Source organism: Tenrec ecaudatus, chromosome 10 (assembly GCF_050624435.1).
Source record: "Tenrec ecaudatus isolate mTenEca1 chromosome 10, mTenEca1.hap1, whole genome shotgun sequence".
Taxonomy (NCBI): Eukaryota; Metazoa; Chordata; class Mammalia; order Afrosoricida; family Tenrecidae; genus Tenrec; species Tenrec ecaudatus.
In genome coordinates, this window is record NC_134539.1 from 7,651,326 (window position 1) to 7,675,865 (window position 24,540).

General features: G+C 45.5%; 1 protein-coding gene across 2 annotated transcripts in view; it reads left to right on the forward strand.

Annotated features, from left to right (window-relative positions):
• The first annotated feature begins 249 nt into the window (after positions 1-249).
• IL33 (interleukin 33) overlaps positions 250-24,540 on the forward strand; it is a 41,049-nt gene continuing 16,758 nt past the window's right edge. For both annotated transcript variants that reach the window (XM_075558912.1, XM_075558913.1), the window contains exon 1: positions 250-294. The gene's annotated coding sequence lies outside the window, so the exon portion shown is untranslated. The remainder of the gene's footprint in view (positions 295-24,540) is intronic.

Consider the following 24,540-nt stretch of genomic DNA (forward strand, 5'->3'; position numbering starts at 1 on the left):
GGCTGGGGGCAATCATTCTGATGTGCACTGGAAGGGAGAAGCCCAGGACACGGCATCCATCATGCACTGAGCTAAATGGCAACATGCAGAAGACAGCACTCAGCAGAGTTCAGCTGTTGACAGGCCACTAACTCAATGGATTCTCGTCATGTAATGAAAAAACCTTACCCGCCCACTTCTCCCTTCTGAGGGAAGCTTGGTTTTCTGCCAGACTCTGGATAATAAATAGAGTCTCTGGCTCTCCGAGCCCAGAGTTTCGGCTTTGCACGGGAGAAATCTAAAGGCGAGCTCAAGGTAAGAATGCTGCTGATATTCAGAGTGATTTTGAGTTGCGTTTTGCAAGGGACATTCTTGGGAACTCTGGGAATTATTTTCTTTCTTTTTGTAAATGAAAAAATTTTTTTGTGTGAATTAGGTGGGGGTGGGGTTAAATTTCAGACCATCAACTCTGCATTGAACAGTGCAAACCACTTGTCAACATCCTCCCCTCCCCGTTCTATTCCATCCTCTCCCCTGATTTCTCTCCTCCTTCTCATCCAAGTCAATCAATACCTGTCGACCTTCACCGTGGCCATCGCTTCCTCTTTGGCCTCTCTCCCGTGGCCCTCTATCCTCCGAAGTCTGTTCCCTGTGGCTTTGATTCTTTAATAGTGCCCTCATCTGTTCTTTGTCCTTTTGTGATTGACGAACTTCACTCGGCATAAGGCTCTCCCGGTCCGTGCACGTTCCAAGGTGTTTTGTGGTCTCATCATTGCGTGACAGCACGTGTTGTAGTCCATTGTATGTACGCGCCCAAGCCTCTGTAGCCATTCTCTTACCGGTGGGCATTTGAGCTGTTTCCAACCCCTTGGTATTGTGAACAGTGCTTCGACGAACACAGGCGTGCTTATGTCTGTGCAGCTTATGGCGCTTCCTTCTTTAAGGTATATGCCAGCCGAGGTACTGCTGCATCATAGGAACTATCTAACCCCAGTTGTTTGAGGTAGCACCATATTGCTTTCCACAACGGCGGTGCATTGACAGACGAACCAGCAACATCTGAGGATTCCAGTCTCTTTCTCCCACCCTTTTCAGAATTTGTCATTTTCTGCCTAGTTTTCCGTGGACTACCAGTGTCAGTGTAAGGTGGGGAATTGTTTTATATTTCTGTAAAATAAAGGATTCGCCAGATTCGTCATTATAACTAGTAGCAGCTACAGTGGATGATACTAAATTGCTATTAATCTGAAGTTTCACTTGGCTGTTCTTTGGGACAGCTGTAAAATAATAAATAAACTGCCAAGATGGGTTGCAATGATCTTTGCAGTAAATGCTTGCTTTTATTCCCTCCCTGACAAATGTTGAGGCTTCAGAAGGAGCCTTGGTGGCGGAGTGGGTTGCATGCTCGCTGCTCACGGCCAGGCCAGCAGTGTCAACCACCAGCTGCTCTGTGGGAGAAAGACGAGGCTTTCTGCTTCTGTGGAGGTTTCCAGCTTTAGCAATGCTGGGCAGTTCAAGTCCATCCTGTAGAACTGCTGTGAGACAGAGTGGACTCGATGGCCGTGGGTTTTGATTTGGGCATTGAATCTTGATGAAGCGGGTTGAAAATTCTATTCCATAGTCCGGGCTTATCCAAGACAAACCTACCTTCTGTGTTTACAAGTGGTTTTCAGACAACCAGGGATAAAATCACAAACAAAAAATAACACAGCGGCACCGGGCCCTCAAGCACAACTGTTTGCAAGAAAATAAGGCATTGGCATCTTTTTTTTATGAACTTAAAAAGATTTTTTTATTGTGAAATAGCTGGAGGGGGGTGCGGCATGCCAGAGTGCAAACCAGAAAGCATTTGGTATCTGAGAAAGTGGGTCAACCCCAAAGCTGAACGACTCTGTTACTATCCTTCATTTAGGTGCCTTGAAAGCTCTTTTGTGTCCTTTGTCCCTTGAAGGCAGCCTCCTGGCAGTTTGTCTTCCTCTTCCTCCTGACCTCCTCGGCCTTGTTTTTCCCACATGTGAAAAGACACCTGCAGACATAGTCTCTCCGTGGAGGACTAAGGAGACCATTTGAACATAGAAAACCGCAGCAAGCCCCGTAGTGTGTATTGTGGCTGTGCACAAGTTGTATCCCAGCTCGGGGGCGGGGGTGTTGTCTTTGGAGGTGAGGCAAAGGGTCCAGAGACTCCCAGAGTGTTGCCAGTCAGCTGTTCTGCTGGAATCTTCCAGATCTCACCAAGGTCTGGGACATCTCCGGGTCCCTCTGTCTTGCTCCTCACAAATGGCTTTCAAGTATTTGATGCTCCTCTTTTGATTTCCTTCCTGAAAAGGCACGGCTCTTCAACCCGCATGCTCTGGAACCTTCCATCCCCCCCACCCCCCGTGTGGGGGAACCTTTGGTTGAGTGGCCTTCGAGTACCGCTATCCTCCTGGCAGCGATAACAGGAGGGTAGAGGGCAGGTGAGGAGAGGAGGAGGGAGGAAACCATGGGGGAAGGGAGCAATCAGTCGATGTAAAATATGAAAATCATAATAATTTATAATTTTTCAAGGGGTCAGAGCGTAAGAGGAGGGTGAGGGAGGGTACAAAGAGGAGCTGATACCAAGGGCTCAAATAGAAAGTAAATGGTTAGAAAATAATGATGGCAACATGTGTACAAATGTGCTTGATACAATCGATGTATGGAATGTGATAAGAGCTGTGAGAGCCACCCCACCCCCCACATACACACAAAGTGAGTACAAGACCACCGTGCAGCTCAAATTCCACATGATTCATCGATGCTCCCAAACCCTTAATGCCGGCCAAAAAATGCATTGTCAGCAACAGACTGCTCTCTCTCCATTTCCCTTCTCTTTCCTATCATTGGTAACCTTCCCATCTTTACAGCCAGCAGAAAGGGAAGTCGTCTGAGGGGAGCTCTCTCTTAGATTAACACTGTAGGGTTGGTATGAGTACGGGAAGGGACTGAGAAATGGAGGCGGTGGGCCTATCTGTGGTGGGGAATGCCCCCGGGATAGAAAGCAGAAGCTGTCCGCTCCAGGAAAGATGTATAAGCTCATCACCGCTAAGCAGAGCTATGCTCTGTCCGGTAGGGTCACTATGAGTCGGAATGGATTTGACTGCAGGGGGCTTGCTTTTTGTTTGGGGGGCCAAAATCAATGTCTCTTTCATCCTACAAGTTGAAAATTTAGCAATCCTGGCGGCAATCCTTTCTGTCTCATTTCATGGAAAAGACATTTAGAAACATTAAAATGGGAAATAATCTCCTTGAACAGCAGGAAGAAACTTGAATTCCACTTAATTTTCTCACCCCAAATATGAAAAAAAAAAGGTGTTTGTTTTAAGGAAATCCAAGAAAAAGCCCTCTAATCTCTTTTTCAGTTTCTGGTGTAGGTGCTCTATTGTTGACAGTTGCCTGCAGAAGTACTTTTAAGTACTTCTCCAGCAAGAGAAGGCAGTTGGGGGCACTTGCCCTCTACTCTCCTTGGGGAGAGTTGTTGGTTGGTTGATTGGCTGGCTGGCGGGCTGGTTTAGACAGTGAGGATAGCGGTGTAGCACAGGGGGGAAAGACACAGTCTTGGAGGCAGATGGGTCTCAAATCCATCCTCTTCTATTGGCTAGTGGAGTGGATTTCAGAACATCTTTAACTTTCCTGAGCACAAACTGTTGGCTTGTTTATTTTCCGGTGATGCAAAGTGTAAAATGAGACAACAGCAGCAATCACAGCAAAAGCCACAACCCTGCCCTGGAGACGTGTTGTGATATAGAGGAAGGTAAAGAGGTTGGCAGCTGCCAGGAAAGGTGGCTGCTCTTCATTATCAAGGCCACTGAGCAAGTCTGGGCAGGGTAGAACTACCCCTGTTGGTTTCTGAAACTGTAATTCTTTACAGGAGTAGAAAGTCTCGCCTTTCTCCTTCCAAGCCATTGGTGCTTTTGAACTGTTGGCCTTGTGATAAGTAGCCCAACTCGTACCGCTATGGCACCAGGGCTCACGAAGTTATCAGTGACTGGATGGACATTTAGCCACATTCTTTCATGCAATGCTCAGAGCATCTCTGGAAACCAGAGTGGCTTTCTCTACTTTGAATATTAAGAAAGTCAGATCATAGTAACCCAAGGTCACGTGATTATTAGTACATTAACAAAAAGTCCAACTCACTGCCATGACGTCAATGCACACTCGCAGCAGCCCCGCGGGGCAGAGCAGAATCACCCCTGCCGGGGCCCGAGGCTGTGCGTGTTTACGGGAATAGAAAGCCTGGTCCTTCTCCAGGAAGAGCACATTCGGGGCAGGAAACTACAGCTCCGTGTCGAGGTCCCTAAAGGCAAAAAGAACTGAAAAGGAAGATCCATTCCAGATTTCACGTGACTTCATTTAATATCTCTCTAATCCTCCTCGTGAAGTTATCTTTTCATTCAAAATTTCTCCTTCGCTCATAAAAATGTTGGTGAAATGACATCACAGTCTTCGCCCTGTTTCCTTGCAGGAGACTTGCATCTGTACGTGAGACAGCATCCTGCCTGCCGAGCACCCTTGGTCTTGTAACCTTCGTTTGCCATTTCCATGGCTGGGCTCAGATCCAGGGCCCGTGTACAAACTTGGCTGGGGATTTGAACACTGATTTTGATCATCCCGTTTTCTTAGCAACATTAGTGCACCGGAGACTTTTTGCAGTCCGAAGAACATTTTTGCTCCTTATTTTCTTGGCAGTTCCTTCCACAGAGCCAGGATTAAATAGTTTGACTAAGTCATTTTGCATGGGTGCGATTCTCAGATCCCTTCCTGTCTAGCTTCTCCGCCTGCCAACACTATCAAAGGGAGTTGTTTTAAAAATGCTATTCAAACACTTTACATGTTTGTTTTCAATGTCTTTCTCTCCACCACCACCACCCATGGCATTTTATCTGGAGGCATGCACTCTCCTCAAATCAAGATTTACTACTTCTGAAATATTTCCTCTTCCAGCCCCAGATGGATTTTCTTTTATATTATTGATGGCTTGTCTACATTCTCTAATGACTCTGTTTAAACAACACTCTGCATTAGTCACCAGCACAATTCCATAGTAGTAAATGATTGCTAGCACTTTAAAATTTCCTTGAGCAAGATTTATTTCTAATCTTTAAAAGTTCCAATCACAGACAAGTACCAGTATTTATTCTGATATACCTTGGTGATATATTCAACTTCTTTCCCGGTTTCCCTCCCCAGTCCAAATATCAAATACATGTTTGTATCCGAGGAGATATTAAAAGGTATCAGTCGTTCAGTGGCTCATAGTGAAGGAAATAGTCCTCAGGATTCCTATAAAGGTTACTTGCTGGAGAGGTTCTGGGCGTGGGCTGGGCATAAACTTGTGAAGGGTAAGTCACAAAGCACTGCTGTGCGGGCTCCAGCTGCTCACGTGTGGACATACTTCAAGTCAGATGTGTTTAGACACATTTCTGCGATCAGGGGATAGCTGCACACAAGCTCCCTCAGGAACACATTGGACTTAATCTCCTTTGGATGCCTGACAAAAAGGAGTCCATCAAAAATTACCTTCTGACGAGATGGGGTGGGCCAGTTAAATTTAAGGCCAAGAGGTCAGCTCAGAAGGCTTGGCGACTGTTGTTGTCAGGTGCCATTGGGTCCGTTCTGACCCAGTCCTGTGATGTCCTCGCCATTGTTCCTATGCTAAAGTTCATTCACTATGTCAATACTTGTCATCGAGGGCCTTCCCCTGCTTGACCAAGCATGGCGTCCTTCTCCAGGGGCTTGTCTCTCCTGAGAACACATGTCCAAAGTATGAAGGACAAAGTCTGGCTGGCCTTGCCTCCAAGGAGCATAGCTCTTCCAAGAGTTGTTTGTCTTTTTGGCAGTTCATGGCACTTGAAATGTTCTTCTCCAGCACCACAATTCAAATGCGCTGGTTCTTCTTTGGTCTTCCTTATTTAATGTCCAATTGTCACATGCCTAGGTATCGATTGAAAATACCATAGCTTGAGTCATGCACACCTAGTCCTCAAAGTAACATCTTTTCTTTCCCACACTCTAAGGAGGGCTTGTGCAGATTTATCCAGTGCAACTCATCTTTTGATCTCTTGACTACTGCTTCCGTGAACATTGAGAGCAGATCCAATTGAGACAAAAATCCCGGACAACTTCAATCTCTATTACGATGTTACTTTTTGGTCCAGTTTATTATGATGTTACTTTTTGGTCCAGTGGTGAGGATTTTGCAATCCACACTAAAGGCTGCAATCTTTGATCTTTCATCAGCAAGTGCTTCAGGACCTCCTCACTTTCAGCAAACAAGGTTGTGTTATCTGCGTATCGCAGATTGTTAATAAGACGTCTTCTAATCCTGACATCACATTCTTCTTCAAATAATCATTTTTCTAGTGATGTCCTCAGCATACAGATTGAGTGAGTATGGTGAGAGGATACAACCCTGCTGCACACCTTTCCTGATATTTAACCATGCAGCGTTCCCTTGTTCTGTTTGTACAACTGCCTCCTGATCCATGTACAGGTTCTGCACGAGCACAATGAAGTGTTCTGGAATTCTCATTCTTCTCAAGGCCATCCATGTCGATAGTTAGGTTTATTATGCCAATCTGGCCAACAGGAACATGTGCGGGGAGATTAATGAGGTTGCAGTTTGATTGGAGGGCAAAGAGATAAATGGCTCTGCGAGTCCTGTCCCCCTCTCTCTTGCTCTCTGGTGATTGGACCAGTGTGCTGCTGCTTCAGCTAGTTCTCTGCCTCAACCCGTGTGCTACACTACCTGTTGGCCAAGCCAACCCATGGATCATGTCTCTAGAGCTTGAGGATACTTCGAGGCCTGCTTCACTATGCTGCTGGTGCATACATCCCTTGAGCTTAAGGCTGGTGGATCCTGTTGCCTTGCATTGCTTGAGTTCGATATCCCAAAATAGATTCTGCATGTTTTGCCTGAGGGAAGACTGCTGTCTGCTTCCTTGACCTTTGACTGAAGCCCCCTCCGTGAGTTGAAGGACTTTCAGTATATTAACTGCTCCAGAAAAGTGAGTTGAACTGAGCCCTCTGTGTGGACTAGTTAGCTGTTATAATCCTTCTCATTGTGTGTGTGTATATATATATGTATATATATGTGTATATATATATATATATATATATATATCACAGTGTCCTAATTTTGTATCTCTAGACAACCCTGCCTAACACAACATGGTTTGTTATGATGCACAGAAACACAAGAAAGAATCTTTCTGGTATTCTCTGCTTTCAGCCAAGATCCATCTGATGTTAACAATAATATCCCTTTTTCCAACATCCTCTTCTGAATCTGGCCTCAGTTATGTCGAGGGAACCTCTAGACATCATCAAACAACCCATGGGACTGGTTTACTGAGTTAAGAGGCTTGGGAGCATAGTCTGAGGACTTACAAAACTTGTGAGTGGTGATGTCAGATACAACTATTGGTCTCGACTCATATGGAGCAAGGGAGAACGAAGAAAATCAAAGGCTCCAAGAAGAAACGAGTCCACTGGCCTAACAGACCACAGAACCACCGTCTCCCTTACCTGGAGGCCAGAACAACTGGATGGTGCCTAGCGACCACTACCAATAGTCTTGACCAGGGAGCCAAAAGAAGATCCTAGTGGAATGGGAGTGAAATACAGAACACAACTCAAATTCCTAAAAAAAGACCAGACCTACTGGATCAAGAGAGATTCGAGGAATTCCCAAGACTCTCCGCCTAAAATACCTTTTGATCTTGGAAGTGAAGCTATTTCTATTGGTCACCTTTCAGCCAAATAATAGAGAATAATAGATATAAAATAACCAAAAGCACTCAGAAGTAACGTGTTCTTTTAAACAAGTAACTATATGAGGCCACATTGTCAACATTTACCCAGAAGCAAAGATGCGAAGTAAAAACGGAGGGGGAGGGGTTAGATCAATGGAAAGAGAACAAACGGCATGAAGATAATGACAATACAGTCACGTTGTAAAATCTGTAACCACTGGTGTGGGAAACTGTGTACAAATTGTTAAAGGGAAGCCTAATCTGCTGGAGTTTTACTTAAAACACAATAATTTTAAATTACAAATAAGTAAATAGTATCTGTGATCTCCTCATACTCTGTGGGAAGAAACTCGCAGAGACTAGGAATCTATACGGTGGTTGCTCACTATGTGCAGGTGTCGTCCATGCCTATTAAACTTAGTGCTTCCCGGCAAAGAAGGGGTTGTCAGTTAAAGCGCTCCCCCCACCCCCACCCCCGCATTATTGGGTACATGCAAGAAATCTTCCCTATCCAGAGGGGGGAATTGATTAAACCTTATTTTTGAGATGAGCAGCATTTAGCACACTTTCTGCGTTAGTAGTTTCACCTACAACCCGGCGACATGGTAATCACGGCTGAGTTTCCTGGCTCCCACCTCAAGAGAATGAAGCCCGCAACGTGAGGGGCAGCAGGAAGCGATGACCTGGGCAAGAGCAATCAGCTCATCTCACGGTCGTGGTCCCGTGTTCAGACCTTTAGGTTGTTATTACCTGACAGTGTTTAAACTGTTCTGGAAATTAAATGCTGAGTGTAGATCGTGGCTTTGTTTATTCAGCTCAGTGACCAGAAACTCTCATATCTTTGAGTGGAACACTTTAGTATGCTTGAGTTTTAAATGTCTTATTCTTCATTGCGTTAGTTTGGGTTCTCTAGAAAACCAACACCAGTGATGAAATTTATATTGAGAGAATGCCACACACCGCAGTATGGCAGGAGTAGATGCTTTGGTAGCACAAAGGTCAGGTACTCACTGCTAATCAAGAGGTTGGTGGTTCAAACTCACCTCTTGGCTCCACAGGAGAACCCCTGGCCATCTGCTCACATAAAGATCACAGCCTAGAACCCTATGGGGCAGTTCCTCTCTGTCACGGAGGGCTGCCATGAGTTAGACTCGACTTGATGGCAACGAAACACAAGCAGAGACAAAAAGAAGAGGAGCCAGACTTTTACAACCAGTTGAGCTACGTGGCAGGTGAGCCCCAGCCTGCAGGCAGGGAAGGCGGATGGGATCTCATTTTGGCTTCAGATCCTCCAACCTGGGGTGATGTGGCAAGAATACAAGCAGCTTTACAGAACCTTTAATGATCTACACTGTAACATCAGCGCTCATTTGCTCTTCTCTTGTGAACATCATGATGGATTCTTGGTTTGTGTTTTTGCTGTTGAGCTACTGTTGTCATTTTCAGACTCACCTTGTTTGAATTATCTATAACTTCTTTATGCTCTCGACTCCCACGGTCAAGATTTGGCACATGGAAGCTCCTGTACGCTGCCCAATCGGTTCTTTCTCAAAGCAACTCAGAACATTTAAGACGACAGCTCTGAGTTGTTGCAGATTCACCTCCCATTCCGCTTACCTGAAGTACCTACGCCTTCAGCCACTGTCCACAGAGCCCTTCCTCGGGGCAGAACTCGGTCCGAGGGCAAAGTCTGGATTCTGGAGGAATAGAAGGGGGCTTCCAAAAAAGTTCGTTGAAAATTGGGCTGAAAACAGTACGGAACGTTTTAAGAACATTTTGAAGCCCCCTCTTACGTGGGATTATTTCATCTGACAGTGTTCTGATAGCTCCTCTCCTTGGGAGAGAAAGTGGTTGTCCAAACTTGTTTCAGAGTTACCCCGAGGACTATGTCTTAGTCTGTAGAATATCTCAAAAACCCCTGTAGTCTTATGGATTTTTACCTCTTTGATGAAGGTAGATTTAGACTTTACCTAGACAGCAAGAGCACTGGTATTGGCAATCTCGGCATAAGGGTAGCCGGTGTGGTTGGCTCATTTAACATGAGGCTTTTGCTGCTTCTCTTGATAGTGGGGACTCAGCAAGCCTGGGTGATGTGCCCAGCAAGAGATTAAAGAAGCACTATCATATATTTGTGCTTCCTGAGGTTGTGGGTGGTGTTGAGGTGTTGAGGAGGGTTATCAGCAGTGGCACTAGACATCACTTTGAAGGACAGCGTGACCACCCAACCTACAGGAAAACATGCAGCAGCTCTCCTGTCCATCTTCAAACTAGTCTTAATGGCTGTAATCGCTGTTGGCAACGAGTCTTTTGCTTTCTTTGACATACCAGCTCCTAGCGTCTGGCAGCGGGGCCAAGACATTATAGTCTATGCATGCATGATGGTTTTCGTCTTGAGCAAGATGATGGAGAACTAGTGCACTGCAGATTCCCTTAAACAATGTGCCTGTATGGGCTAAGCTGGAATGCAGTCACCTTCCATCCATGCAAGAGCTGGTCCAAATTCTTGACCGTGAAATGAAGCTCAGTGTGCATATGGGTTCAGCACTACATCATTGATCACAGTCCCACATGCCCTATTAAGGAGCATTTGCCCAAGCAGCAGGACTGACATGATGAGGGCCTGCACTGAAAACAGCGAGCTCTGGGCACAGACCAGATGCTTTCTTGGCAGGCTTGTTGTGCCACGAGAACGCCTCCACACAGATCGTTTGTCAGAGCTGGCGCAGTTCGGACTCTGCACATCAGGGATACTACGTGGCTTGAAAAAAATAATCCAGTCAGTTTAAAAAGTAAATGTTGCTATTTGTAACTTCTTTTTCATTTATTTATTTTCTGTTCAAGCCATTTTATTTAAAAGAAGTTCACTATTTTAAAAAATCATTTTATTGGGGGTCACACAACTCTTAGCACAATCCATCCAGCCAGCCATCCATTGTATGTCAAGCACATCTGTACATCTGTTACCCTCATCATTCTCAGAACATTTGCTTTCTACTTGAGTCATAACTTCCTTTTCAAATAGGAAATCCAGTTACCCTTGGATTTTTTTTCCCCCAAAGAAGGTCTGTCAATTCTGTTGTGATTTTACATGATTTATTTTCCTGTTTTATAATTTAAAACTGATCTTGGAAGGGGTACAGCTATAATTCCCAAATGTGATCAGAATTTAACAGACATTTAATTTGGTCATGTCCAAGTCATATAGGTTTCAAAATTCTGCAGATTTTGAACAGCACATTGCACAAGTGTGTGTGTGCACATGGGGGTGGGGGGAGCGCAAATCTTATATCCAGAGGACCTACCACTTTGTCCGTATATGTGATTACCAGAGAACTACTAAAAGACCAACTGCCCGAATTCAAGTGCCTTGCCTTGACTAGTCTACTGAGTTGATAAACTAGGACTTTGTCCTTAACCTAAATAAAAAATTAAGCAGATTAAACAACAACAAAAGCACTGACGTTGTTCTAAGGAACATAAGACATTGTACCCACCTCACCATTAACCGGTTAGCTCAAGGCATCCTTGAGCAAAGTGTGGAGAGGCCTGGATTCTGTTTTCAGCCATTAAATGGGGGGGCTATTGAACTCAGCCAGTAGAATTCCTTTGGCTACCACTCTTGAGAGTTGGGAACTCTTAACATGTTGTAGACTCCATGGAGAGTCTCACTTTAACCTTATAATTGGTAGAAGCCAATCAATTTGATGGACATAAAATATAATCAGAAACACCCATGAACTCTACGTGTGAACATGCCTGTGTAAACCATGCATAGAAATTGAGGGGTTCCAGAACCCCAGAAGCTTCCTCATAACCCATTCTAGATGTTTTTATCTAATTCAAAGATACTGCCCTGTCACGTATCCTCACGTCAGTGGTTATCTTTGCCTGTTGCTCTTGAATATGTATAAATTCTGAATTCACATGACTGGATTCACACATTAGATAGTCTCGTTAGTGCCCGAGGGCGACATGTTGCTCATGTTTGTAAACGGGATGAATGTTTACAGAGCAAATTAGTTTCTATTCAGTATTTCATACACATGTTGTTTCATGTCATTGATCACAATCTCCACAATGTAGTATCACTCATCCAACTCCTCCCCGCATCCCCCATGCCAATTCCTCCTTGTTTCCAAACCCTTCTGAAATGGGTCTTTGGGTAAACGCTGCCCTGTTGATCTTGAATGGTGGAATGTTCTAAGGAATGAGAGCCTCTCTGTGTTGTTATTCATCTTACAGACTTTTCTATTTGGGGGTTGAAAATAGAATCATAAGTGTGGGCTCAGTTCTAGTCTTGAAGATCAACTGAGGGCCACCATTTCAGGGGACCAGCCTGTCTCTAGCTGACCAACAAGCCTGCTCTTTTTCTTGGTCTTGATTTTTTTCTTTTATTTTTTTGGATACTGTTTTTATTGACATATCACACTCTTTCCAATAGATCCCTTCTCTTCCCATCCAGTTCTGTTGTTCAAGCCCATCGGGTGGGGCTATACAATCATCAACGCTATCAACTCCCCTCGCCCTGCCCCCACCCGACTCCATATACCTTCAGGGAACCCTTACTCCTGTCAGTGTCTCTGAGGGGTCATTACCATGTACCAAGCGATCTTAAATGTACAAATGAGCATACACAAGTCTAACACGACCAATGAGGTATATCTTGTACAGACCACAATAGAAAGTGGAGGAAATCTTAAGGAACTAGAGGCTAGCTGTGTCGTTTATCAGTGCTGCCCTGCATCCTGGATTTATCCTCTGTTCCATGAGGCCCTTCTAAGAGGGCCTGTCCCAACTGTCTTGCTGGTGGACTCTGGGTCCCCACTACATCCAGTCCCCTTCATATCAATTTGGATTCGTATTTTTTGAACTTCTAATACCTCTTCCCATCCACACCTCATGATCACACAGCCTGGTGTGCTTTTTCCAGGTGGGCTTTGTCGATCCCTTACTAGATGGCCACTTGTTTAACACCAAGACTTTAAGACCCCAGACGCTATAGCTTTTGATAGCTGGGAACCATGAGTTTTTTCACCACCTTTACTTATGCATCCATTTTGTCTTCAGTGATTGTGTCAGGGAAGTGGGTACCATACAGTGCCACATTATTAGAACAAACCGTTCTTATACTGAGGCAAGATTTAAGGAGAAGCCTAAAGTCCATCTGCTTCCTTGTTGCATTTACATATATACACATACATACATAAACAAATATACACATATCCATGTATATTTATATATACGATACACATATATATTGAGTTTTACTGATGATCTTGATTTTGGGTCCACATTTTACTCTCACTAGAACAAGACCCTTCTAATGCAATCTCTTTCAGCACATTAGTGACACAGTTTAATGAATGGTCTACTTTGTGTAATGTATCACTTGCTGATCATATAGAACTTTTATACGTGACAGCAAAGTCCTAAAGGCGGATTGGTTATTTAGTTGCTTTAGCACACGGGCTATTCATATCTTCTGTCCGGCTGTCAGGAACAGAATAGAAAGTGCCAGCTAAGCAAAATTCATTTTGAAACTTATCCTAAGTCTGCCCCTAAAGAATAAGCACTTTACTATTAAGCGGCTGACTTCTATGAAGGGATTTTTATTTCTTTTGTTGTTATTTTAAAGAAGGACTTGTACATTTTTCTTTGGCCAGGGTAACATTTTGTCCTTGTAACCGCTGCCTTGGATTGAACTTCCCAGGTGCTAAATTGTGGAGACCGGAGTGCGACGCTCCCTGTTCTTGCAAGCATCTGGCTCACCCTTCCAGAGATTCCTCTCACTATCCCTTGCTATTTCCTTCAAAGCTGCCTGCACATAAAGCCAGTGCGCGTCCAAAGGCCAACCCCAGAAGGATGCAGCTTCATCCTTGGGCACTGACCATGGTAACCGGGCAGCAAACTCTGACGGGGCGGTGGGGTAGGGTGCCATCTGTTTCTTTTTATCAGAATTTTATGTGCCCACCCCCATCAACTTTCCTTCTCTACAAACGACCCACCTAGCGACAGGGATATCATGCTCCTTTCAGCTGATCCACTTCAGGATGTTTCTCAGGGAACAGTGCCCCTGACTAGGGCTTGGCATGATGTAAAGATTTGACCTCTCCAGACTTTGGGATCTGGGTGACTTTCTCTGGAGTCTAACCCACCTACGTAAATGAGTAAGTTCTCAACCTGAGTTAAGCAATCTATTTTGAATACATTGTTGCCAACTGCTGATATTTTAGATACTTGCTGGTATATGTTTGTGGCTAAATCCACAATTAGACTAGATTTCGTGATCCTACACACACACACACACACACACACACACATTACTAACTTTTCATGAAGACTCAGGCTATAAACATATATATGTATATATATATAATTGCTATAAACTTTTTAGGAAAAAAAAAAGCCAGGTTGAGACAAGTGATAGGATCTTGCTACAGCTTTGCTAAGTGACACATGACGGCATCAGGCACGTAGACATGCTATGGGTTGAGACCTGCTTTTCCCCTGTGGCTTGAAACTTGACATTCTCTCTCTGTATTTCTCAGCAAAGCTTTTCTAGGAAAGCAACACACACACACACACACACACACACACACACATACACTGCCATCAAGTCAATTCCCACTCACAGAGTGACCCCATAGGACAAGTAGAACTGTTCCAGCAGGGTTTCCGAGACTGTAGCTCTTTGTGGGAGCAGAAAGTCTCAGCTTTCTCCCTCAGAGCGGCTGGTGGGTTCCAACTGCAGCTCTTGTGTTTGTCAGCCCAACTCATAACCCACTTATACCTTTCTGACCATCTAGGAAGGAGCAAATCAAGACGGATCCCCTTGGTCCCTTCTCACTCCATGAGCCATTTCCTTGGTTCCTGCAGCTGGAACAATGTGTTGGTGTCAGGCTGTGTAAGAATGTGTTCAAGTTGTTATTCGGTTCCAAACACGCAACAGGATGGTGACAGAAAGTTCTATGATCCAGTGCAACTGGTTCAAGCTTGGGGTTTTTGTTGTTGTTTTAACTTCACAAAGGAACAACATTAGAATGTTGAGCAGTCACTCCAGTTGGGAGATCTGAGTCTTGGTCCTGGTTCTTCCAACTACCTCGGCATGAGCCATATGACGTGGGGTAAGACCCTTCACCGCCTTCCCCACCTGTCAGAGGAGGACTTTCAGGCCAGACTGGCAGCTTTTATTGCTGCTCTGTGAGGTGCCCAAGTGCTCCAGCGGCTGGTCCTGCGAATGTCTCATCGAAGTTTTCACACGTTCTTGGGCACATACGGGGTCTCCATGGGTCAGAATAGACTTCTTGGCAACAATGAATGCCCTTGTGTAGCCCTAAACAAAAGGCTGGCTTTATTCAGCCAAATGGTTTCATTGCCCTGGCATCAAAATAGTCTTATTATGATCTGCACAAAAGTCTTTTCTTTACTGTGCTGTGATATCATTATTAATGTAATTAGATGGGCAGTTTCCCCTTCTTTTCCTGCCTTCCTATCTCTTCCTGTTTCTGTCAACCTTCTTGGAATTCATTCCGTTTCTTGGCTGTAAGGATCTGGTCTCTCGACTGTTTTGCAAAGTTCTCGGTCATGCATCTTCAAAGGTTGTGCTTTCCCCACTCCATCATCTCCTACAATGCTGAATAGATCCGCGGGAGATGGCCTCGTTCTGTCTGCCACGTCCCAGGCCCTCTCTTTTGTTCTTCTTCATGTTTTCTATCTCTGTGTGTCTATGGATTGTATTCCAAAGATGACCTTCGCATCTCTTTCTCCCTTCATGGACTGTCTTCATGTGCGTTTTCTAATCTGCCAATTGACCGATTCATTGAGTTTTCATCTCAATGACATATTTTCTTCTTTTTATAGATATTTGATTTGGTCCTCTCCAAATATGTCTGTTCTATGTCCATGATTTAAATCTTTTTTTAAAAAGATTTAAGCACATTGAAATCAGTTATTATTTTAAATGCTATTTTTGGTTATTTTACTACATGAAGCTTTTGCGGGTTGGTCTCTGCTGTCTCTTGTTTCTTTGGGTTCTCATCACGATGCCTAAGGACTCTTAGGTGTTGAATAAAATTTGACAGCAAGCTCCTTAGTTGCCTTGGGACTTTTACTCCAGGAATGCTTTATGGCTTGAGGTGAAATTGAGTTCTTCAGGACGAGAGCTGCGCTATCCTTTCCCAATGGCCTCAGGACACTACAAACCACTGCATATTTAACTCTCTATTTTAGGTTCTTAGAATCATGTGGGTAGTGTTATTTCAGACCAGTCAAAAATAAGGGGGCCTTGTTTTTCATGAGGACTTCAATCTTCAGAGGAAAATCTTTTCTTCCATCTCGGGTCAGAGTTGAAACAAACAAGCTTCCTAGCTGTCCCCTTCTCGGGGTGGTATTTCTTTTTCAATCCCCTGGACACTGAGGGCATCCCTTCAATGCAGTGGTTCTCACCCTTCCTCATGCCGCGACCCTTTCAGGCAGTTCATGTGGTGGTGACCCACCAACCATAACATATATTTTCATTGCTACTTCATAACTGTAGTTTTGCTACTGTAATGAATTGGGAGAGCCCTGTGAAAGGATCATTCAACACCTAAAGGGGTCACGACCCACAGGTTGAGAACCACCGCTTTAGGGTTTGGGTTGATGCAATAGTGTCCTGTTGGGATCCCCATCTTAGTCATTGTCATGGATTGAATTGTGTCCTCTCAAAACATGCGCCAATGTTTTAAAAGGTCATGATTCTCGGTGGCTTGATGGCGATGTCATGATATAATTTGGCACTTATTAAATGACTCATCCATCTTTGATTATGTGACCTGATAAGATCAGCAAATGAGTTGTAAAGGGCTTAGAGTGGGTGCTACACCCTTTTTTGTGCCAAAGCCCTGATCCAATGTAAGGGGAATTTCCACGGGATGTGGCCTGCACAACTTTTTCTCTCATAAGAGATAAAGGGAAAGAGAACCGAGGAGGTGCGAACTTCAGTGCTCTCAAGGAAGAAGAGCCAGGATTGGAATGTGTGCTGTGGACGCAGGATCGGTGTGATGAGAACCTCCTAGACCCCAGGGAAGCTTGATGCCAAGAATACCCAACACACGGAGGTCTCAGGAACACTGGGCCCAGCGACACGGAAGCGACTCAAATATTTCCTCCAGAGCCGATACAGAGAGAGCTTTCCCCTAGAGCCAGCACTCAGAATCCTGATCTTCAGCCTCCTAACTGTGAAAGGAGCCTGGGTGATATAGTGGTTATGCGTTGGGCTGTATACTGCAAGGTCAGCAGTTCGAAACCACAGAGCTGCTCCACAGGAGAAAGATGGGGTTTCCTACATCCTAAAGAGTGATAGCCTCCCAAACCCTCTGGGGCAGTTCTATTCTATCCGGTAGGGTCACTAGGAGTCGGCATCAACTTAATGGTAATGAGTTTGGGTTTGGGGGTGGGTTTCTTTTCAACTGTTGAGAAAATAAATGACTGTTCATTCAAGCCATGCACATATGGTGTCTCTTTTATAGAAATATGAGATAAGACAGGTCTGTTTTGGACTTTACCTCATGGCCCCTTTATCATCTACTATGTCTTTAGGATTTTGTAAACAACTTCAGAAAATAGCCAAGTCCATATGCCTCTTGATGTCCAGCATACTCTGTGTTCTTTACACTCGTGCCAGTTCAGCAATATGCTTGAAAAGATTTTTTAAAAGATTTCTTTCAGTATTTTCATCATCCTTTTCAGGGGCATCTGCATGGTAACTAATTTATGATGCCATTTCAGAGTAGCTTGTTAACTTTACAATGCGCAAATACGATCAATTTAAACTTAGAAACCAGAGATGGATGTGTGGTTGATTCTCTCCTCTTTAAAAATCTTACTGTCATATTTCTTTTCAGATGGATTCTGCCTTTCTAATCATACCATGTAGCGATTTCTCCAGCTATGCAGCCAAGTCTGCTCCTCAGCTCGACCACCAATGCTGGCGTGGCAGACAGACCTCTCTGTCTAAGCCCCTGATGGGGTCAAAGAGTCCTGGAGACACGAGCCTAAAGCTGCCTCCTCCAGCTCTTCATTTTGTTCTCTTGGAAAACTTTGAGCAGGAGCTCAGAATGGAAAGTTGACTTCTGCTCTGGGTGCAAGGGCTTGGGTTCCTCCACTCCTTTCCTGAAGCATTCCTTAAACTCTCAAAATGAGTGTGTGGTGTGTGCGTGTGTGTTGTTGTTGTTTGTTAGGTGCCATCAAGTCAGTTCCGACTCATAGTAGCTCCATGTACAAAGAATGAAACCCTGCCCAGTCTTACCCCATCCTCACAATTGTTCTGATGTTGGATGCATCCCATTGTTGGAAACACTGTGTCATCTTCCTTTCTCACCGCCCCTCTACTTTACCAAGCATGACATCCTTCTCCAGGGACTGCTGTCTCCTGAGAAGATATCCAAAGCATGTGAAAGGAAGTCTTGCCATCCTTGTGTCTAAGGAGCATTCTGGCTGTACTTCTTCCAAAACATAATTGTTTGCTCTTTTGATAGCCCATGGCACTTTCAATGTTCTTCGCCAGCACCTTGACTCGGATGCATCAGTCCTTTGTCTTTCTTGTTCCACGTCCAACTTTCACATGCATCCGAGGGAACTGAAAAGATCAGGGCTTGGGTCAGGCACACCTTTGTCTTCAAAGTCACATCCTCGCTTTTTAACACTTGAAAGAGGTCTTGTGCAGCAAAATTGCTCAATGCTGTGTGTCATTTGATCTCTTGACTACTGTTTCCATGAGCTTTGACTGTGGATCTTAGCAAGAGGAAATCCTTGACAACTTCAATCTTTTCTCCATGTCTTACATATTTAATCTCATTTTAACAGGAAAAAATGGATGGCTGTAGCAAACAAAAATCTATTTTCTCATAGTTTCGGAGGCTATTAGCTCTGGGGGAAGGCTTTCTCTCTGTGCTGGTCCTGAGAAAGGTCTTTGTCTTCTCAGCTTCTGGTTTCTTGGAGCTCTCCATGTGTCTTGGCATTGATCTTACCCCATTTCTCTCTCTCTTGCTCTCTGTTTACATGTTTAATCTCTTATATCTCCAACATTACTCTTGCCTCATTATTACAACAAATGAGATGATAACCACAGACACCCACACACACTTGTTTTGTCTTCTTGGCTCTCCTTATTTACTTTTACATATTCATTAACAAACAGTTACATTGATACATAATTAGCACATGCGCCCATTCAACAGTTCTCTCATATTAGGAAGGTTTGTGCATTTGGCCCCACAATCAGCCTTGGACCATTTTCGTCCTTCTGGTACCCTAGCTGTTGACTCCCCATTCCACTCCACACTGCCCCTTCTGTGCTCCCGGGGAATTATTCATCCTGTTGCTCTCTTCTTTGATCTATCCATCCTGACTTCCCAGTACAGAAAAAAAAAAGTTTTAAAAAGTAAATTAAAAACGGCCCAGCAACAATTATCAAATGAAACAGAGGAAACAATGATGGTGAAAGGACAACGCTTGTCCCAAGGAGCTCGCTAGAATCTAGTAGGATGGACAGAGAAACCAAGGCGCGCATGATAAGCATGCAGGAGAGGAAGTAATAAACTTTGATAGCGGGTAGTTAGAGAGGCAAGCAGAGGCAAAGGGGGGAAGGCACCTTTATCTAGAAGGAAGTTGGGCATTGAATAAGGGAGACCAAGGAAGAATCGATGCGTTCGAACTGGGGTGCTGGCCAAGAATATGGATAGTACCGCAGACTGCCTGGAAAACAAACCAACCTGTCTTGGAAGGAAGGTGTCCAGAGTGCTCCTTAGAAGCTAGGATGTCAAGACTTAGTCTTACATACTTTGGACATGTTATCAGGTGAGGCTAGTCCCTGTAAAAGGTCGGCATGCTTGGCAAGGTAGAAAGGCAGGGACAAGATGGATTTAAACACTGAGAAAGGCTTCCACTCAGTGACGAGGTGGATGGACACAGTGGCTGCAGCGATGGGCTCAAACATAAAAACAACTGTGAGGATGGGTGGTGCTTGCTTCTGCTGTACATCTGGCCCCTTTGTGTCGGAACTGAACGTAACCACAGAACCTAACAACATCTCCACCAAGGACACCTTGATCCAAAGCATCGAGGTGTGAAGGGAGTGGTAGATGGAGGATTAAAAGCAGGCCATGGAGAGTAAGCAGTGTGGTGGATCTAGAAGACAGAGAGTGTGCAGGATGGAGTTGCAGGAGGGTGGAAAGGTCGGGGGGACAAGTAGCACCAAAGTCTTACAATGATATGATTATTGAAATTGCTGCCAATACATTGTTCGCCTGTGAAACACTGAATCCGTAAAAGTTATGTGACAGAGAAGATTAGAACGGTGACACACCAGAAAGAGTCACTGCCGAGGTTGCTTTGGGACAACCAAATGCTCATGGGATTTGGTTCCTCGGTTCGCAGGGCCAGGGTCATGGTTTCGTGGAGCCTCTCGGTTGGGTGGTCTAATAGGGTGTTCAGGAATTCTAGTGCATTGTGCAGTGGCCGGGGGTGCGAGAAGCGTGCAAGCATCCACCTGAGACCCAGCTCTGATTCTTCTTCATCTGGAGCAACAGAGGAAGATGAAGAACTGGAGACAGGAGGGGGATGTGAACTGTGTGCCTCGTTGCCTCCAGGAACAACCACCTCCTTTGCCACGAGACCAGAAGAACGGATGGTGCCTGCCTACCATTACGGAACATCTTGATCTAAAGAAGAATCCTAATCATAAGGGGTGGCGGCGGGGAAGACAGCACAGAATTCCACATTCTCACGGGCTCCAGATTTTCTGAAGTTATAGAGGCTAGAGGAGCCCCAAGTCCCCAACTGTTGTTGCCCTGAGACAAGCTTGACCCCTTAGCCCTTTGAAACCTTAAGCTCCTGAAATCTTCTGAAAACCCAGCAGTAGCTGAGCTTAGCCAGCAGAGACTCCCTGCCCCAAGCCTTGTGCTCTAGTTACGCGGGAACAAACTAGCAATAGCAATGAGAAAGATGAGGTAGAAACTTTCGGGACAATAAATTTGGGCTCCAGGGAGAAGAGCAACTAGGGGCAGGTGCGTGAGAATGGCAACACACCCTGAAGAGTGTAATCAGCGTCACGAAGGCACACGTGTGGAGATCTGGCCTGCGATCTTGCTGCCTTTCTTCTTCACCGCAACCACAGACAGAACTCACTGTCACCGAGTGGATTCAGACTCAAAGCAACTCCCCCTACCGAACAGGGTAGAACTGCCCTTGTGGGGTCCCAAGACTGTAACGGAGGGGGGTGGGGGTCGTTGGGTCAGACTGTCTGCAGGAAAATCCTGGAAAAGCGTAGAAGGCTTTGCAGGTCTTGAGTCAACTGCTTCATCGCCGTCGGAAGCAAGTTTTCCTGAATTGTAAGCTCATGCTTCCTCTCCTCTCCCAAGGGGCTTGACTTGAATCACAGTTCAATTTGCCAAATTTCTGTACGGATCGCTTCTTCTCTTTAGGACAGATGCTCACCCCTGACCCCAGGTAAGTGGAGTGTGGGAACCTTCAGACTGGTAGAGGTGGATTCACTGCAGGAAGTGAATCATCTTGAGCAAAGAGGACACTGTCTGGGGGCACAGCCTCACAGTTTCGGCCTCATGGCTTTGGCAACTTCCACCTCCTCTTCCTAGTCAGTGATGCTGATCTCCCCGTGGGCAGAACAAAAGTACTACACCCAAGTTAGCAGCCGATAGCTGCCAGCACAATCCCTTCTCCAGACGTCTCCTTTCTGCTTTCCTGCAGATTATGCCAGAATGGAGTCAGAATGCACTTTCTCGCCCAGCCACACCCCTCTTTTCCGTTTCCTCCCACCAGCCCATCAGGGTCACCTGACCAGTTCAGGTCATTGCCTTCTTTCTGGGTGAGAAAGAAAAGACTCCCGCCTGGTCTCATTCCGGATCCTTCCCCCGTGCTCAGCACAAGGTTTGCATCCTTTCAGATTCTTGTCCCAAGCAGAGGCTTGCACGCTTGACAAGACAGCGCATGATATTTAGGATCTGTCAGCCTGACAGGGGTTTTTAGATGAAGTCTCTCAAGCAGTGAACACTTAGCATCCGCAAAGCCCGTCTGTTTTCCACCATTTTCCCGCAGGCAGTCCTACCCCTCAGCCTCCTCCCCGTTCCTTTGTCTTTGAGTGGTGGTGAAGAAGAGACACGGGAGAAACAGACTGATCGAAGGTGTCTACAGGCGCCTTTCAGTGGCAAGGGCTCGAAAGCTTGCCCCAGCACAGCACACGGAACCCAATGCTCCCCGGGTGTCAGAGGATGAAGGGTGGCTGTGGACTTGATGTCGGAGTCTAGCTTTGCCTCCCATTAGCTGTGTGGACTTTTGCAAGACACTTGGCCCCTCTGAGTTTCTATTTGATCAGATTTTACACGGAGACAATCATATCCAACCTGTAGAGTGGTAGGGACAATGAGAGATGATGTGTACAAAGCATCTTCCCACGTAAGATGACCAAAACATGGTAGCTGCTCTCACCACCACCACTGCCACCACCACCACCACCACCACCATAAAGAATGGACCAGAACAGACTCTTTGTTGGTCCCTTTACTTCCCTCTAGTGTCCTTCCTTGTGGTTACCACATAGCAGCCAGAGCAGCCTTCCGTGTTTCTTTTTCGCAGAGTGGAATCGAACTTCTTTGGGCCCTGTTGGATTATATGTCACATGTAGTTCTACTGACATGTGGAACTAGTACTATGACGACTAAGGTTCTACTGACTTCTCATTCATGTGCCGTACAAGTCAGTGCTTTCAGTGTATTAAAAGTGAGCTGGGCAAGCATTATCACAATCGACTTGGATCATTTTCCTCAGCCTTGTATCCGTTTTCATCAGCTCTCCACGCCCACCACCCCAACCTCCTCTGTCATAACCCCAAGTAGTTATTACTCGAATTGTGGGCTCTATTGGTTTATCCAACCCTGGATTTCATATGAAGAAAATTGTAGTAAAAAACAAAAATAAAAACAACATAACCCTAACAACAATGACAAAATAAAACACAGAGAAAATAATAACAAAGCAGAAAATCTCAAAGCAGAAAATAATAACAACGAGAGCAAATTCTAAATGGGTCCACAAGGAAAACCAAGACTAAGGTGCTGAGTTTAACCTATGTCTGCGGTCACTAGCTGCCGATGCACCCTACTCTGTCTGAGGACAAGAGTGTTCCCATCCCAGGTCACCGTCCCAATGAGTTCAGCAGAGGCTTAATCCAGGTGGGGACTCTGTGAATAGATTTGGGGCTGTCCCTGTCATCCATAGCCTTCTGCAGACCATGTGCAGAGCAATCTTTTAGAAACAACAGCCCCTGGAGCCCCCTTCACCTTCTCATTGATCTCTGAACAAAACCCAGCTCTCTCCCATGATCCTCAGGACCCAACTTCTTCTCTGCTGTAAACCTCCTCTATTCCCCTCACATTACACGCTCCTCATTGCCCACCCTGTTCCAGCCCTGCCGGTCCTCTCAGCGCCCTGGTCACTGCACGTTCTGTCTGTCTCAGGGCCTTTGTCCTTGTGATTTGCTCTGCCCAGGTGTCCCCTCCCCCAGTGTCGCCTTTCACTCGTTTTGTGCCCCATCTGGGTGCAGTTCGAGTGCCACTCACTCCTTTGCCCATCTTGGGTCTCATCACAGTCCGTATGGTTTGTTTGTGTCATTTGCTCAGCAGCTACCTGCCCCCTTAGGGAATGCGTTCCGAGAGGGGAGGAAAGTGGTTTGCTGCGTTTGCTATTGTATCCCTGGCACTAGCCCAGCACGAGACAAACTGCTCCACTGATGCTTAGTGAGTCGGCACTACTCGTAGGTGAGCGTGTACACACACACACACGCACACACACGTCCAGGAGGCTCGGATGTCCTTGCAACGAGCTCCACAGCGTCCGAGCTGGAACTTGGTCTTGTACCCTACTTTCGGTACCGTCCAGTTTTTCCACAAGGCGCATTGATGGAGCATCACAATTTGTTGTGAACTTTGCATTTACCACCCGACGCCTCTGTTGAAATTAGCTTGGGTCAAGGAGTGGATTTGAAAAGCGAATTTCACAACAAGAAAGACTAACAGCCAGTAGCACTTTTTGAGGCTATCAACATTCCAGAAGAGGGCAATTAATTGCCGATCAAAGGACTTAGCCTGCCATGTAAGCAGTAGTTCGTGACTGGGTCGATGATGTTCCAGTAGCTAACCTGACAGAATGGAATGAATTTTCACATAGTGCCCCCTGGGTGGTTCTGCCCAGTGCAGGGTCCCTGGCAGATAGCGAACACTCAATACCTATTTGTTGGAAAACCTTCTCAAGCTGAAGCAGCAACACATACATTTGAAACTTTGAAAATGATTTAGACGGGGGAACTTCAAGTGTTGGTGGGGAAATTCCATTATCATTTTGTTGGGATTTCCCATGAACTCTTGGAAGCTCTCAGTGGCACCTCTTTTTGGTGGTGGTGGTGCTCAGTGGTGAACAACCAACTGGCTTCAGATATTACTTCTTGCCAGATGAAAATCTTCTTTCAGGAGCCCCCCCCCCTCTTTGTCTTAATGTAAATAGATGCCATTTGCTGTGGACCAACCCCCACCCGCACACATTTCCGGCTGTCCTTCCTACCCTCATCCTAGACCCAACTACTGTTGCTCATTTCTTTCCAACATGGTCAGCAGGGATGCCGAGCCCCTGCCTGTTCCCTGTAGCCTCAGCTGTCCCGCTGGCGACTTAAGGCCTGTTCTGATAATGCGTTCACAGGTTTCCACAGCTTCCCCACCAACCCCCCTCTGCAGACCAC